Consider the following 18,103-nt stretch of genomic DNA (forward strand, 5'->3'; position numbering starts at 1 on the left):
AATGAGTTTTTGAAGCAAAAAGGGAAGATGATAGTACGTTGATCATCTTGTCCCAAATCCAATAAAAAGTAGGCATAAAAGGCTGTGTGCTTAATTGTATTGGTGCATTGGTAGGCCTTTAAAACAAAAAAGTAAGGAAAAGTAAGTGATATAAACTAAAATTGCCAAATTGATGGGGTATTAGTTTCTAACAAAAGTCTTGATAATGATAGCAGAAATGTAATAGCTGATCATATTCAAGCCTTTTAATTAGAATGATTGTTTAAAATTTGTTAAAACATAGCTATCAGTTAGTGGTTAACGCTTCAATGATGTATGATTTTATGGCCTTAAATCCTATATTGATGGGATGCTTTAAGGTTCCTGGATCCATCGGGTCTTTATTGTGTTTATCATCTGGGTATTCATTTCGATGAATATTTAAACATGCTATAAAAAGCAAAGCCGCAGACAAAGCTGCTTTATAAGTCATTAAACTTGATCGCAAAAGTACTTATGTACTAAATTCATTACTGACTTGATCAAAATCCGCTGTTAGACACACGTTGTCCCCTTGCTCCCATCTTAGTACCATTAAGAAACGGACCACAAGGGACACAACTTTTGCAAGCCGACAGATGAACTCGTGCATACTCATCCATGGTAAAGGACCTTAGGGTATTGCTTGATAACGGGGGTATATCTTGTAGTGGGGATTATTTGCTGATTAGCTTAAATCTAAAAATCTTTTTATCATCTGATTCTAAGGTTTAATTCAAGTTGGGGTGACTATGTGAAAATCACGTTAAGCCTCAATCAAGAATAGAGCTAATATTTCCTGATATCTTGTGCTTAATTGAACATGATTAAATGTATCATAGAAATTCCTAAAACACTTATTTAGAAGGTTTAGGTGGACGACTTAACACGAGTCATAATAAACGCTAAAAATAAAACTGTGATGGAAGGACAATTTGGTCAATATGATTCCCTGTTCAAACTCACAAAAATATGTGATTTCTGTATAAATTTCAAGTTTGAATTTTCATTTGTTTGATTTTAATTGAATTCTTGTTTCTATCTGAAATACAAAAAAGATTTTCTTTCTGATTTAGTTTTCGATTCTTGATGAGCGGGGGAATTATCTCTCTAGGTGTTTTCATGGAACAACAAATCTTGTTTTGCCAAATCAAAACAAAAGATTCAATATTTATCTGTTTTATTCAAGGTCATTAATTTAGACTTGGTAAAATGGTGATTTTACAAAATTAAGCTTATTTAAGTTATTCTTATAATGTATAAGGATATTAAATTGTACTTGGAACATTACATTGGTGTTAGCAGAACATAAAACAGGGTCTTATTGAAAATACTTATGCAATGTATAAGTATCGAGACTTATACGCCGCATAAGTTATGTGCCGTATAAGTCTCACAGTTTTACGCCGCATAAGTTCAAAAGAATCAGAAGTATACGCCGTATATGTTCTTTAGTATAAATATAGGTTATACGCCGCATAACTACTTATACGTTTGATTGTTTGTGTGCAATTTCTCTTGAATCTGTGTCATTAATCCAGTTGATATTGTGATTGATATTGATTACTTTGGTGATTTACACACCAATTTAGATCATAAAGGTGAATAGTACTATGGTCACGTATATGTCAAATTTGATAGAAATAATCCATGTTTGATGCAAATTTATGTTCAGTTCATCCTAGATTAATATTACGAGTGTTATATTAACACTTAATTAGATTCATATGAACTGATAAGGTTAGATCTGAGATATGAAACATATCTATTCATAGTTTATGTGTCTTGGTCTACTTAAAACTTCATAATCATTCAAACTGAACTCAAATGTAGGATTAACGGACTTAGATGATACTGGTATAATAAGTATTAAATCTCCACATGGTGTAGATTTTCAGATTTTGTTTTTTGGTTCAAAAATGGACATATACGCCGTATATGTTCATACATATATGGAGTATATGTTTTGCATTGGCCAAAGTCAAAATTGTTAAACATATACGTTGATGGACTTATACGCCGTATATGTTTCTTACATATACGGAGTATAAGTTATACGTCAATATGGGACTTATACGCTAGACAAACATATACGCTGTAGAACTTAGGACTTATACGCTGTTTTGTACTTGTACACTATATTGGACTTATACGGTAGAAACATATACGCTGAGGAATCCATGTTAACATGATTGTGTGTCTGTGTTTGCAGATGGGCAAGAATGTTAAGATTACTGATCCAAAGCACAATTATTGTGACTGAGTTTTGGAGTACTGCTAAAGTTGTTGGGAAATATATTCATGCCACTGTTCAAGGTCAGAAGATTGTAGTGGATGAAGCATTGATTAGGAAAGTATTGGAGTTCGGAGATGAAGCGTCAGATCCTGTTGATTTAGATGAAAGTATGGTGAAAGGATGTATGCTTTAGATGGGATACAGAGATTCTTTGAACAAATTGGCTTTAAGGAAGACTGCACTGTCCAGAGCTTTTAAATATCTTGTTCATATTATGGTGCATTGTCTTGGACATAGGAAAGGTGGTTACAAGGAGATATTAGATTATCAAATGAGTATGATGGCTGCTTTGTGCTTGAACTTGAAGTATAATTTCTCTCAGATAATTTTGGACAATATGAAGATAAATTTTGGAGATGAGCAGTGGTTGCAGTATCCAAGATTTGTTCAAATGTTTGTTGAAGAAGTATTTCCTGGAGTCAAAAAGGAGGGACCAAAGATATTCTTAGATCATCTCACAGGGAATAATTTGTGAAAACTGGCTATTTATAAGAAAATCAAAGAAGCTGATATTCCAAAATTCAGAGGATTATTCGGACATTTGAAGAATCCTAATTATGTGGCTCTTGCTGATAACAAATGGAGGAATGATGGAAGTGACACTACAAATAAAAATCCATTTAGTGGCACACATTTTTAATGGTATTTAGCTTTTGTGACACTAATTTAGGTTTTTAGTGGCAATTTGCGTATGCCACCTTTGATTATAACACAATTTTAGTGGCACTTAGTTTTAATGCCACTAATTATGATTTTAGTGGCACTTTACGTATGCCACTAAAAATCTAGTGTCAAACATTTTTAATGGCATTTAGCCTTTGTGCCACTAATTTTGGTTTCTAATGGCACTTTGCGTATGCCATCTTTTCTTATAACACATTTTTAGTGGCATTTCGTTTTAATGCCACTAATTTATGATTTTAGTGGCACTTTACGTATGCCACTAAAAATCTAGTGTTTAACATTTTTAATGGCATTTAGCTTTTGTGCCACTAATTTTGGTTTCTAATGGCACTTTGTGTATGCCATCTTTGTTTATAACACATTTTTAGTGGCACTTAGTTCTAATGCCACCAATTTACGATTTTAGTGGCAGTTTACGTGTGCCACTAAAAATCTAGTGTCAAACGTTTTTAATGGCATTTTGTATTGCCCGTTAATTCCGGTTTCAAGAATTAAAGCTTGTAGAGTATGTATAATTCTCGGGATTTATCCGATGTTTCTCGGAAGCCTTTGCGTCATCTCGGTACGTTAAACCATTTAACTTTCCTTCCAGTTTTCCTTACACTTCAATTTGGAGGGACTTGGATGTAACTTTTGTTTTTATATCATAAAACAAAACAAACCCTAACCCTAACTCCTACCAGCAGCCGATCGCAGCAGCTACAGCCCTCCCACCTCGTTTTCCGTGCAGCTCCAGCTGAGTTCCAGCCCTCTAGAGTCTAATTCAAGGTTGGTATTAAGTGTCTAAAACTCTTTTACACCTTAATTGATCATATTAATGCGTTTATTGGTCGTTAAGATTGAGTTTTGATGATAACAGCTTGCTGACAGATTCGTATACGTTTATTGTAGGGTCTGTAACGCGATGTTACTCCACTGTTTTTGATCTATTCTTGATTCCATGATCTTCTACTTTGAGTCTAGTTTCCAGAAAGGTATAATACGTAATTTTTGGACGAGATTTGAATGGTTTTTATGATTTTATAAAATCGAGTGTCAAAGCTGATGCGGGATGTCAGATTCTGGTCTGTCTTCCCGACATCATAACTCTTTTTCAACAAGTCCAAATTAGTTGGTTCCACTTCTGGAACTTAATATTTTGAGTTAAGAATCAAACCCAATTAGAATCGTTTAATTTGGTTTGGTAATTAATTTTATAAAAATAAAACCATTTTGTTGCGCGCTGAAATAGCTGCACATACCTTTCTGTGTTGGAAGAATTTTTATGATTTTTGTGTCCACTAGAAAAATATAATAAAAATATTTTTATAAACTTAAGATATTTATTCAACACTGGTAAAATTTTAATAATTTAATTCCACAGTTTTCCTATGTAACAAAATACATCTTTGCATGCTAAAATCTGCATGTTATATTCGTTATTGATCGATAAGTTCGTTTTAGGCTTAACCGGTGGCTGCCCTTTCTCGCATCTTTTGGGGCTGTTATAATTGAAGTTCGTGCTCCGTCATCTTCTTAGGTATGTCACTTACATCATATTATAATTTCATGGCCAATGGAGGTGTTTAGGCCGGTCAATCGATTTTAGTTCGAAAACTAGGGTTAATCGGGTGTAGGATTGACAATTGCTGAGTTTGATGCGTTAATCGATCGGATGACCGACCGAATCAGTTTGTACAGCCCGGTGGGGGGGGGGGGGGTTTAAGGGCCGTGGAAAAATTATTTTTTTGATGCTCGGGGCTGTTGTGGTTAGTGCTTCGTCAATCGAGTCGGCGGTGCGCGAATTTTCGTTTAAACGTTTAAGTAAGAGTTGTAAAAAGGAACCGTTAACCCTATCAACTCGGGTGACATAATCTTGATGAATGAAAAGATTTAAAATGGAATTTGGTCCATTCAGGGCTGAGTCGTTTAACAAATGGTTTTAAGGTTTATTACACGCGCATTCGACCTGATTTGATTATCCTTGGGCCTTGGGCTAAGTTGTTGGGCCATGGGCCAAGTATTGGGTCTTGGGCCAAGTTTTTGGGCCTTGGGCCAAGTTGTTGGGCCTTGGGCCAAGTGTTGGGCCTTGGGCCAAGTGTTGGGCCTTGGGCCAAGTTGTTGGGCCTTGGGCTAAGTTTTTGGGCCATGGGCCAAGTGTTGGGCCTTGGGCTAAGTTGTTGAGCCTTGGGCCAAAGTGTTGGGCTTGAACGGCCAATTAGGCAAGAGTGTTATCACGGTCTAGTTTAGTAACGTGTTGTGTATAATTTACAGGCCCTTGCTTGTGATTGTGCACTTAGGGATTTCCTAGCTCGTTGCAGGTGTTCGATTGATTCCAGGTGAGTTCATGATGCCCTTTTTACTCTTTTTACTTTTGGGCTAGCATGCACACCTAAGTGTTTTCTTACATGATGAAATGTTTTAAACGAATTTATATAGGCTTGCTAGCATATGGTAGGCCTTGGGATGTTATATATATATATATATATATATGTATATACGTTATTGCTTGGCCTATATCTGGCGATGTTGTAGTCATTTCGACTACTGATGTTGTGTATGCCTACTTTGTGTTTGCATGCACTGATGTTACGTGTTTGGGTTGTACGTTTGCTCGACCCTGATTTTATATGTGGATGTTATATATATATGGTCTTATATTCCTTAAGGTTATACATACTACTTGTGGTCTAGGCTCGAGGTTGCTATTAGGCCTAGTATTAATTCCTACGATTTTTCCTGATGAAACGTTTAAACTATTTTATATAGGCTTGCTAGTATATAGTTGGCCTTGGAATGTTATAGTATGTATATATATATATATATATATATATATATATAAAATTATTGTTTGGCCTATATTTGGCGATGTTGTAATCGTTTCGACTACTGATGTTGTGTATGCCTACTTTGTGTTTGCATACGGATGGATGGTGATCTTGGTCGGGCCAAACTATACGACTCAGGTTCTTAAATCCTGTGGCGGGCCCTGAAAAGCCCGGGAGGGGGGAGGCTCTTGTGGCTTGATCATCATCGGATGTTACGTGTTTGGGTTGTACGTGTGCTTGACCCTGATGTTGTTACTTGGATGAGATGTTACGTGTTTGGGTTGTACGTGTGCTCGACCCTGATGTTATTATTTAATTGGATGGTATTTATAGGGATATAAATATATGGATGTATATAGATGTCTAAGTATGAATACTTAGTGTTGATGATGGCCTAACTGTTCGTATCCCGTTTTTATATTTAAACTCTTGGAATGTTTTATAGTCCCGTTTTTATATTTAAACTCTGTGAATGTTTTATAATCCCTTTTTATATTTAAACTCTGGGAATGTTTTATAATCCCGTTTTTATATTTAAACTCTGGGAATGTTTTATAATCCCGTTTTTATATTTAAACTCTGGGAATGTTTTATAATTCCCATTTTTATATTTAAACTCTAAGAATGTTTTATAATCCCATTTTTATATTTAAACTTTGGGAATGTTTTATAATTCCGTTTTTATATTTAAACTCTGGGAATGTTTTATAATCCCGTTTTTATATTTAAACTCTTAGAATGTTTTATAATCCCGTTTTTATATTTAAACTCTGGGAATGTTTTATAATTCCGTTTTTATATTTAAACTCTGGGAATGTTTTATAATTCCCATTTTTATATTTAAACTCTTAAAATGTTTTATAATCCTGTTTTTATATTTAAACTCTGGGAATGTTTTATAATCCCGTTTTTATATTTAAACTCTGGGAATGTTTTATAATTCCCATTTTTATATTTAAACTCTTATAATGTTTTATAATCCTGTTTTTATATTTAAACTCTGGGAATGTTTTATAATCCCGTTTTTATATTTAAACTCTGGGAATGTTTTATAATTCCCATTTTTATATTTAAACTCTTAGAATGTTTTATAATCCCGTTTTTATATTTAAACTCTAGGAATGTTTTATAATTCCCATTTTTATATTTATTTAAATTCTTAGAATGTTTTATAATCCCGTTTTTATATTTAAACTCTTGGAATGTTTTATAGTCCCGTTTTTACTATTAACCCCTTGGAATGATTTATTTAAATGTCTATTATTAAAACTTGAACTCACTCAGCTCAAGCTGACTTTGTGTGTATGTTAGTGTGAGTTTCAGGTTTAGAAGTGGATGCTATCGCTTGGACATGCTGGATGCTACTCGGGAGGTTGAATGCATATCTAGTCGAAGAATTAATAACGCAAACTGTTTCTTTTAATTTATTACTATAAGCATTTAAATTTTGGTTGTTGGGAATTTTGATGTTATTTATTCCGCTGTTGATTACTCTGAATTGATTTTAATAAGATGAACATGTTTGGTTTTAAAATTTTGAGAATTTTTGAATATGATTAACAACTGTAGGATTCCCGGGATTCGGGGTCTTACACATTTAAATTTTATGCCACTAATTTAGGTTTTTAATGACACTTTGCGTATGCCATATTTGCTTATAACACATTTTTAGTGGCACTTAATATTAATGCCACAAATTTATGATTTTAGTGGCACTTTGCGTATGCTAATAAAAATCTAGTGTCAAACGTTTTTAATGTCATTTAACTTTTATGCCACTAATTTAGGTTTTTAGTGGCACTTTGCGTATGCCATCTTTGAGTATAACACATTTTTAGTGGCACTTAGTTTTAATGCTGCTAATTTAACTTACGAGAGCCCGACTATTTTTAACACAACAGATCATCGAGTCGTATCTTGTCGTGTCCGACATGGTACTAAAGACTTAAAATTGTTCCATGACCTATTTATTAAACAATAATGGTATAGGTTAAAAAAAACTTATTCTGCCGGAGGATAACATGTACCCCCATATATAAACCTACAGTCGCCTCTTTCCAGGACCTATTTCTCCGGCACGCCATCACATCTCTGGCGACGAGGCGAGGCGAAGAGCCTCTGGAGATGTAGATCGCCTGACACACCACCACATCTCCAGCGATGGTAATTACATTAATTTGTTTGTAGCTTAATTTCATCTATTCGTGCCATTATATTCTTTAATTGACTCATTTCATCAATTTGTTAGATGCTTTGTGCTTTTTTTCGTGACCTAATTTTGTTTTTATTAGATTTCTAGACTTGAATTCAATAACGAATTGTTAATTATGTGTTGTGATTGAACTATCGTTTATCTTCTCCATCAGAATTTGATATGATACTTCATTAAATGCTCACTTCAACTTTTGTTGAAGCTACGATTTCATTGGAAATGGATTAGGCTTTGGTTTATGTGATTGATTAGGTCTTGTAGATTTATGTGTTTCTATTGATGTGGTTTGTTTGATGAGTTTTGCAATTAGGTGTTTGATTTTTTAAATTGAGTGTTGGAAATAGAAGAAACTGAAGTCAAATTGTTTCTAATTTTGCAGATTGATAATAATGAATATTTTTATCGCAATCAGTATTTGAAGAACTATATCAGTTGGAGTTCATTATTATAATGATTTTAGATCAAGAAGCTGTTAGTAATTGATATTTGTTAGATGCTGGATGATGATCAACCATTCTAATAGATAATTGAAGTCAAATTATTCAAACCATAGACACGTGCGTGTATCTCACATTCTCAGTATCTGTGTTGACCAGACCTTGAAATTATGCGTCACACCTACTCAATCGGTCGTCACCGCTTTACAATTCAATTCCAGTACTTCAGGTTTGTGTCTCTTTTAGTATGTTCATTTAAGAAATAATCGTTGTAGTCCTTCACTCTCCCTAAAATATTCATACCACAAAGCAATTGATGACAATTGATGTTTATTCATTAGTTTTGTTTGTTAATTTGATTATCAACAAAATCTCATACGAATTGAAGGAAAAAAAAGTTAGGAATGGGAAGGGACTGCGGGAAAATATGAAACACAGTGATAGAATGTGGAGTTTGGATTACTGATTAATTGGATCTCTTGGTTTGGCTCTTGGCAGTGGTTTTGTGTGGGCATTATTTGTTACTCTTTTTAAGATGGTTTTTGTTGCTAGTTTAGGTTTTGTGTAAACTAATGGTCTATATTGGGTGTTTTTTAGATGAAATACTTTTTTGGTTAGCTTATAGAAAAATGTTATCACCTTTACAGTTTACACTAATTATCCCCAAATTTTAGTTAACATGGTCTAGTGATGTCACATTTAGGGCTCATATATTACATTTGTTCTTAGTGCTTGCTAATTACTCCTTTTTTTTCATGTAAATGACTACGGGTCTAAAGAGCCTCAAAATCACATTTAGATCTTCGACATTCATGTTTTTGAAGATTATAGTCGCCAGGTAAGATGGAGAAAGTGATGAACAACCACCAGTGAAAATGAAATTGTAAGATTTTTATTTGGGATGTCTTTATTTGAACTTACATTTTTTTCCCATTGTAACCCTTGGAAATATGTGTGAAGTTGAAGGTATGTCACTTAGTGGCGTTTCCAGATCGGACCAGCCCCAAACCAAAGTGACAAGGTTGGATGAGTTGGCCAGGCCTACCAGTTTCACGGTTTGTACAAATTAATTTATTTTTAATTTTTGAAAATAGTTTGTTGAAAAACTGTCACAAAGCATATATTAGGCTGTTTATGATAAATTAAAAAAATAACTTCTTTTAACATCATGTGGAAACATGATAGAACCACTACATATGAGGCAATGGAGCCGCAGTCCCGTAATGGTCCTTAGGTGACGTTTTGTTCCAACTTTATTATTATTATTATTTACTTTATTTATTAACACAACTAAACTATAATCATTGTACATATTGTTTATAATCAACATGCCTATAGAAGAAGTTCAAAGGTTAATGCTTCATTATTAATTTATTATCCATTTTATAACCTGTTTTCGCGGGTCAACCGAACTCCACATGGCCCATTCAACCTGTCCTAAAAGATGACATCTATTTCACAATAGTGTTTTGTTCAATTATCTTGAAGTTTTTTAATTCTTTATTGCTTTCTACATGTTTTGCAGAATATTTAACGAGTATGAAGACTACGACATTGCTAGAACTGGAAGTATTGCTATAGAAACGGTTAGTAGTTTGATGTAATTCATATATCCTATACTTATTATTATTATTATTATTATTAGTAATGTATGGTATTGAATACTACTTAAGAGTGCTCAGGCAGAAATCTTTTGGGGTTCTACATGTAGAAATCTTAACGGGCCGTTGACCCGTTGATTCAAGGCGGCCACCGGATGAAAAGGCCACTATTAGATGAGTACGCTTCTATCCCACTGCATTAATATGTTGTACATTTGGCATTATCAATGGTACCATCTCTTTTGGGCTCAAACCAACCGAAAGCCGAAAATTCAGTTTTGGGTTTTTGAAAGTTAAGTTTTGGTTCATTTTGTTTTCAATTTTCAAAATGGGTTTACCTTAGTTTCGCTTTTTAGGTTTTATCATTTGAGCTTGGAACTTATGGACCGAAAAAAATGACACAGAAAATAATGAATTTGGGCCTAACTATTTTTGTTAAGAAATGATTAATTGATTATTACCTGTCGGGACTTGCTCTGACACATTTTACTATGTGCATTCAGAGTTGTACATTGTTTCGTAGGCTTTGGGAAACACAACAATGGTGAAACGATGGATTTAGTGGACCCACAGTGACGAAGCAGTGGACAAGATCTTAAAGAAGATGTTGAATTTGGCCTTTCAATGTGCGGCCCCTATCCAGGCTGATCAACCCGATATGAAGGATGTCACGAAGTGGTTTTGAGCTATTTGAGTAAAATATCTTACAATGGAGGAAAAGAATGATTTGAAGAAATGATGCAGTATCTTGTGTCATAGATTTTGTAAACTTTATTTTTGTGTTATTTGAATTAATTTATGATTGAGGAAATTCAAATTAAAACTAGAAAAAATCTTCGAATATGAAAATATACATTTGTGGTGGCAGAAAAAAAATGCCATTAAAAACTCAAATGTTCGTTGACAAACAAAACAAATGCCACTAAAGTCCAAAAGTTTGGGCAACACAAAAAAGTGCACTAAATTTCCAAAGAAAAAGTGCCATAAAAAGTCCAAAGGTTTGTAGCGGCAGACAAAAAAAGTGCCACTAAAATTCCAATTATTTATAGTAGCAGACAAAAAAAGTGCCGCTAGAAGTCAATGATGTGTAGTGGCAGACGAAAAAGGTGCCACTAAAATATTCAAAAGTTTGTAGTGGCAGATGAAAAAAGTGCCACTAAAAGGCTTTGGTGGTAGCGCTTCTAGTGGCACTTTTTTTGTGTGCCACTCATTCCACTAGAGTTTTTTAGTGGCACTTCTTTGGCTTTTGTGATACTTTTTGTTGCCATTAAATGGCTTTTTATTTGTATTGTGACTATGACAGAGCTAAAGAAGAACGATTAATTTTAGAGTTTAAACCAGTGGGTAAAAGGTCTATTAAGATTGAGTCGGACTCTGAAAGAGAATCTGTTACTCCTAAGAAGAAAAAGAGAAAAGTTACGAAGAAAGAAGTAGTCACGCTAGTAATTGAGGATGAAGTATACTCAGCTACTTCTGAAAAGGATCTGGAGAAGACTGAAGCTGATTCAGAAGGTAGGAGGATGAGATTAGCCATTCCCAGGGCTAAATTTGAAAAGTGTGCAGAAAGTTCGAAGAAACGTAAGTCTACTGATGAACATGATGAGACTTATGTTCTAAAGGTTGCGGTTGAGAAGCCAGTTAAACCGAAGAAGATTCGTATCAAAAGGAAATCAAAGAGAGCTACTTCACCAAAGTTAAAGTTGATTGAGGAGCCTGATAGTGAAGAACCTGAGATTATCATTACTCCAATCAATCCAGAGTTTATTGTGGAAAAACCAGTTGTGGACTTAGGCAGAGATGATAATGTATTAAAGACACCAGTGGTGGAACCATCTCAAGTACAAGTGCCAAATGTTTCACCAAAACCTACTAACAAAGTTCCTGATTTCAGCTTACCGTCTCTCGATGCAAGCTGTTTTGGTGATTTTCCTACTTTTCGTGATCATGATTAATTAAAGGCTACGGTTATTGAGCAAGGAATAAGGATTGACAGTTTGGTAGTGGATAATGAAAGGTTAAGGAATGAAAATGCTGAACAAAAGAAAATTATTGAAGATGGTGAGATAAGGAGAAAACAACAGGCAGATTTATTGAATCTTCATATGAGATATTTCGCGATATTGGAAGATAAGTTGGGGATTAATCTGGTTGAGGAACTTGGAAGGTTAGAAGATAAAGTGCTCACCAGAGTATATGGTGGTGAAGCTCTGTCTGAAGAAAGTAATTTCAAGGTACAATATGACCAAGACCAAGTTGAAGCTAAAGGTAAAGGGAAAGTTCAAGAACCAACAGTTCATTTTGAAATTCCAGAAGTTGGTGGGTCATCATCAGGATTTGTACGTGAACCAGAGCCAGTAATCGAACAAGTAATAGCTGAACCAGTGATAGAACAGGTTGTGATTGAACCAGTTGTTGCAGAATCTGTTAGACCGAATGAGCAAGAAGAGGAAAAGGAAAAAGAAGATGAAGAGTTATTGGATTATGGTGATTCTCCATCTCATGATGATCATGATGATGATGATCAGGATGATCCAAGTTCTGGTGGTGGTTTAGGTGTGTTAATTGGTGCTAGAGCGAGTGCAAGTGCTGAGAATGTGATTGAGTCGGTAACTGAAAGTGAACCTCCTCAAGAAATGACTCAATCTATTAGTAATGTTGATGAGCTGGAGATACTTGATGTCGATCCAATTGCTTATAAGCCTCATGTAAGATTTTCATCTACTGGAGAAGAATTAGAAGAAGGTGAGATCGAAGTTACACGTGCAGATTTAGCTCGTATGCTAAATATTACTGAAGAAGAGTTCGATTTTGATTTTGAAAAGGATATAGGTTTGTTTGAAGAAAATGTTCTGGTAAATGAACATATTATTGATGAGGAATTGAACAAAGAGCCTGTAACGTATGTGAATGTTGCTAATCAAGTGTTTCCTGAGTTTGATGAGGAATTTGACATGATTAGTCAAGAGTTTGATGATCAAGGTAATCCTATCCTTGCTAAAGACAGTACAACTGAAGAAGCTGAAGTAAATAGTCTAGAGCAGGAAGAGTGGTTTGAAAGGAAGAAAATCGAGCCTAAACGTGTATACTTGAATCCAGTCAAGTATTATAAGAAAAAGAGTTAAAGTTGGGAAAGGTAGTTAGTATAGCTTATCTAAAAAAGATTTGAAAGATTGCTATTCGTAGAACATATGGCTTACAGTATTTTGAAACTCTATGCGAGTTGAAATCTCTGCCGTGGATAGATGTGGTAGACCTAGTTGTGAAAGAACTATTATATTGTCCGAAACGTGGGCCAGTGAAAGAGATTTGGGAGTTTATTAAACGACAAGCAAAGTGCAGATTTCGAAGCTCGACTCCTCAAACTCCATATCTTCATGTGTCTAAAGTCAAGAAAGATCCTGAAACGGATGATTTTGTGAAGACTTGGAGGTACAAGCAACCATAAACTTTAAAGGTGATTCCAATGTACCCGATGGAGCAAGACTTTCATGTATACTTTCGTTGGTGGTACTATGATGAGAACTGTGGAGAAGCTCAAATTGTGTTAAATCGAGACGGAGTTTGGAATGTTATAGATGTAATGGATCCGATGTGGTTAGTGAATTGCTTAGAGAAGGACATATAGACGTTGCATAAATGCAAGATTCAAGTGTCACGAGATAAACATCATGTGTCTGCTATGCAATACAAGAAGGTGATTAAGATTTGTTATAAGTATAAGATTCACTCTAGAGAAGTTTGGAAGAGCAAATGGTTTGAGTTTGGTGAAGAGGAAGCAAAGAAGGAAAAGGAAAGAGAGGTGGAGATAAAGGAGAAGATAAGGATTGTTGCACTAAAAAGATTTCAATACAAAGGCGTTGGAGTATCGATTCCAACTAATCAGAACCCCTCATCTAAATGTTCATGGGAAGATATGAGAAGGGAGTATAGGGAAAAGACTGTTAAGAAGAAAAACTGAAAGATTGAAGATCAAAGACCTAGCAACATCCAAGGGGGAGTCTGTTAGAGCATAATGTTTATTGCTAGGGTCTTAGATGTATTAGATATGATTGTATAGGGCTAAAAATGTCAAAATGTATTTTGTATTGTATACCACGCATAAGTTCCAACAAGAGCGCATATCTTATGCAGTGTATATGATATACGCCGTATAAGTTATACGACCTTGTTGTTCCTTATGATGTTTCCTATAAATAGGGGACTTATGCGTTTGTACTTAGAGTTTTGGTCATTGTCTGAGAGAGAGATGTCACACCCCGTTGAGCGATTTGCGGAAGCGTAAAACGGAAATGTAACAGACACCGCTGGTATAAACCACATTGTTTATAAAGAACAATACAAACTAGTCTACAATATTTTACATCGATCTAACTTTGTTTACAACTAGGTGATACAAACTAAATCCAGCCCGTTAAGCAACGTTACTTCCTATTAGCACACCTGCATCAATTCACCCATCATTGATCGCAAGTCAAACACAAAGCACATTGACATTCTAATCCAATCCGGTACTTAAAAACATGTTAAAATGGGTTAACTACAAGTAGTTGGTGAGTTTCACGAGTTTCAAGAAATCAGTTGTGCGTACAACATTCATAGTTTGTAAATACGCAAGTATGTATGTATGTACATTCACAAGTACGTTTGTTTGTATGTTTATGATGTAATTATACTAAGCTACAGTGAAGCCTTGACTGTTCGTGCTGTGTGCTTCCATTTCCCACGCTCAATCAACCACTGTGGCCCCCTTTCCGCCCACAACATGCCCTGAGTAGCTATGTCTAACACTACATAGCGTGTTTGTATAATTATGGTCATGTGCAAACGGGATAATGTCTCAGAAAACCGTGCTGGCCCCGCCTGGGTTTGTCAAACCAATAGTACTATTCACAAGCCACCGGCTCGAAGTTAATCACTGTGTTAGTGGGGACTTTTGTGTGTTAGCACTTAGATAATTCCCATCATCAAACAGTTCAGAGTATATATAGATATATATCAACATGTTTTTCACCCCAAAAGTTCGTAAAAGCAGTTTAAAAGTGGGGTCATGAAACTCATGGTTTAATCAGTATTCAATAGCACGTCAGTTCGAGGTTTGTTTGAATTGTAATCATTGGTCCCTATAATCAATATTATAATAATATTAATATTTTAATATTATTGTAATCTCAATACTAAACTGGGCTGTATAACTAATCTGGGTATAGCTGGAACGCCCAGAAAGTGGCAATAGGCTTAGGTTGTGATGTTGTTCAATGTGTAATACTTAAAACCGAACTTGGCTCAGTTTCCCGTTTTCACAGCTGGGCCAAGTTGTTCGTTTATACGTTCTGAAAACAGTTATGGAGAAATAAGCTTGGGTAAATGTGTTGGTTAATAAAATGATTAAGTTATAAAGAAAGATCACATATTGGGGTCCCGGATTAGCTACGGGGTCCGTTTCCGTTTATTTAGTTTGATTTGAGAAGAAACGTGCACAATCTATCCAGATTGTCCAGGTTTCTCATAAAAAGGTTTTTTTTACTTAATTAATCCAAAAATATGATTTTTGATCACTCTTGGTGTTTTGATATTCCCACAGGTTCGTTAATCGCGAACTTGCCGTTTTTTATTAAAATTGAATTTGTTTAATCTTCAAATTAGCAAAATTAATTAACCATTAATCATTAAGTTATGAAAATTTAGTCAGTTATCAAATAAAATATGTAGATTTTTATAAAAATATTTCGGGAATTATTTACTGGTTTATTAATTTATAAAAATTCATTTTTCCTGTTATATTTAGCTTGAAAATTGTCTGTTTATCCCAAACGTTTTCCAAAAATTCCACAAAAATTCTTGGATGTTCGAATTATATCCCAAAAGCATTTATGTCAATTCCAGAATGTAACAAGTTTGTTCAATATTCTTTTCGGTCCAAATTCGGCTATAAAAATTCATACGAACACATATGCATAAAACATCTTTAAACTTTTCCAAATGATCCCAAATTTTATATGTGATCAGAATATACAAAATCTGAGTTCCCCACAAAATTTCATAATTTTTAAAGCATTTTAACTATTTTTCCCAAATAAACATCCCAATTTGGTAATAAATTTGCCAAATATTTTCGGATGGTCGAAAAATTACCAAATTTGAACAGGGACTCAATGACATGGTCCCTGATGTCCCTGAAAAATTTCAAAAGGTAATAATATTTACATCTCAACCTTAACCTAAACAGCCCGTAAACGAGTGTTACGTCATTACCTTAGCGGTTTTGGTTCGTTTCCGCATTTCTAATCAACTTTTCAAGCTCTTGTACTCATATGTAGGTTAGATACAAGTCCTATATCACAAACCAAGAAATTTTTCATCAACATAACAGCCCTTGAAATAGGGTTTCGGCTAGTGCACAAAAACGAACTTTTGTACCGTAAAAATGCCGTTTCAACCCTCTAATCCGTGTTTATGGCCAAAAAAACTATCAAACCAGGTTCCTCACCATGTGTATGATCAAAACATGTTTATGGACCATTTTTAGGATTTTTACATGGTTAGGAATGATTTTTGGCAATCAAAGATTAATATTTATGAAAACTTATGTTTAAAACATGATTAAAATGATCAAGTCTTGGTGATTTACCTTGAGATTTTTGTATGTATGAGAGAGTCCAGGAGTTTAACAATCCAGAACTTACAAGAACTGGTTAAAATATCTTGATATGCCTCTTTATATAAAATGTAACTTAAAATGGGGTTTAGTCTTGGTTGGCGGCCGGAACTTGGCCCCCCTATTTTGGGTCCAATTTTGGCCCAAAAATCTGATTTTTTAAGCCCAAACACGATAGCCCAAGTCCAAATTTACATTAGGTTCGGTTTTTGGCGCGAAAAATATACCGGGTGCGTTAAACAGTGCGAAAACGAGTGTTTTTCGGCTAGTTTTGCGTAAATTTATAAAAAGATACTATACGTCTGTAAAAATCGAAAATATTTTCACGGATCGCTTAAAACATTTCAAATAAGTGTTTGGTATGTCTTTTTCTGTAAGACCCCGAATCCCGGGAATCCTACAGTTGGTAATCACGTTCACAAATTAACAAAAATTAAAAACCAAACAATTCATTTTATTTAAAACCAGTTCAGAGTAAATAACAGCGGAAAAAGTTTAAGTATTAAAGTCCTAAACACGGGTACAAGTGTCCAAAATCGAATGTAAATAAAATATCCGTTTTATTTGAAATCCTTGACCAGAAATGCCTTTAACCTTCCGAGTAGTCTCCAGCACGTCCAAGCGGTAACCTCCAATCCTTAACCTGAAAGTCAAACTAACATACACACAAAGTCAGCTTGAGCTGAGTGAGTTCAAGTTTCCGTAAACAATATTTCATCCTTTATTTCAAAATTATAGTTCTAAACAATAGAGGGGATAATAATAAAATAATTAATATAGCTCACCAAATAATACATTCATCGTCGAACACGCGTACACGGGCCTCTCCACTATGAGTCGAGACTCGAGTAATATATTTGACCCGGATGCGGTAAGACCTAAGCATGTGACACGAGCCTCTTCACCACGGGTCAAACCCGAGTAATATATTTGACTCGGTCACAGCTTACACATCCAAGCACGTGATACGGGCCTCTCCACCACGGGTACATCCTGAGTAATATAGTTGACCATATCACGGTTCAACATTCAACATTCAACATTCAACGGGCCTCTTCACCACGGGATTTTAAAACCCGAGTAATATATTTGACCCGCCAGAATGATGATCACGCCACACGGGCCTCTCCACCACGGGATTTGAAAACCCGAGTAATATATTTGACCCGGACGTGATCACCATGCACACACACATCAATAAGCCTACTCACATCATTCTTAGTCACGAGGAACTAAATATCATTGCCCAACTGTAGGCTATAAGGTAACACATACTCATACATACATACATACCTCCATACATACATACATACATATATATATATATATATATATATATATATCTATATATATATATATATATAAACATCCCAACGTGAACCAAGTAAATAGG

This window comes from Bidens hawaiensis, unplaced genomic scaffold (genome assembly GCF_021521415.1).
Source record: "Bidens hawaiensis isolate Kalapana, Puna unplaced genomic scaffold, B.hawaiensis_p1.1 tig00030213_1, whole genome shotgun sequence".
Taxonomy (NCBI): Eukaryota; Viridiplantae; Streptophyta; class Magnoliopsida; order Asterales; family Asteraceae; genus Bidens; species Bidens hawaiensis.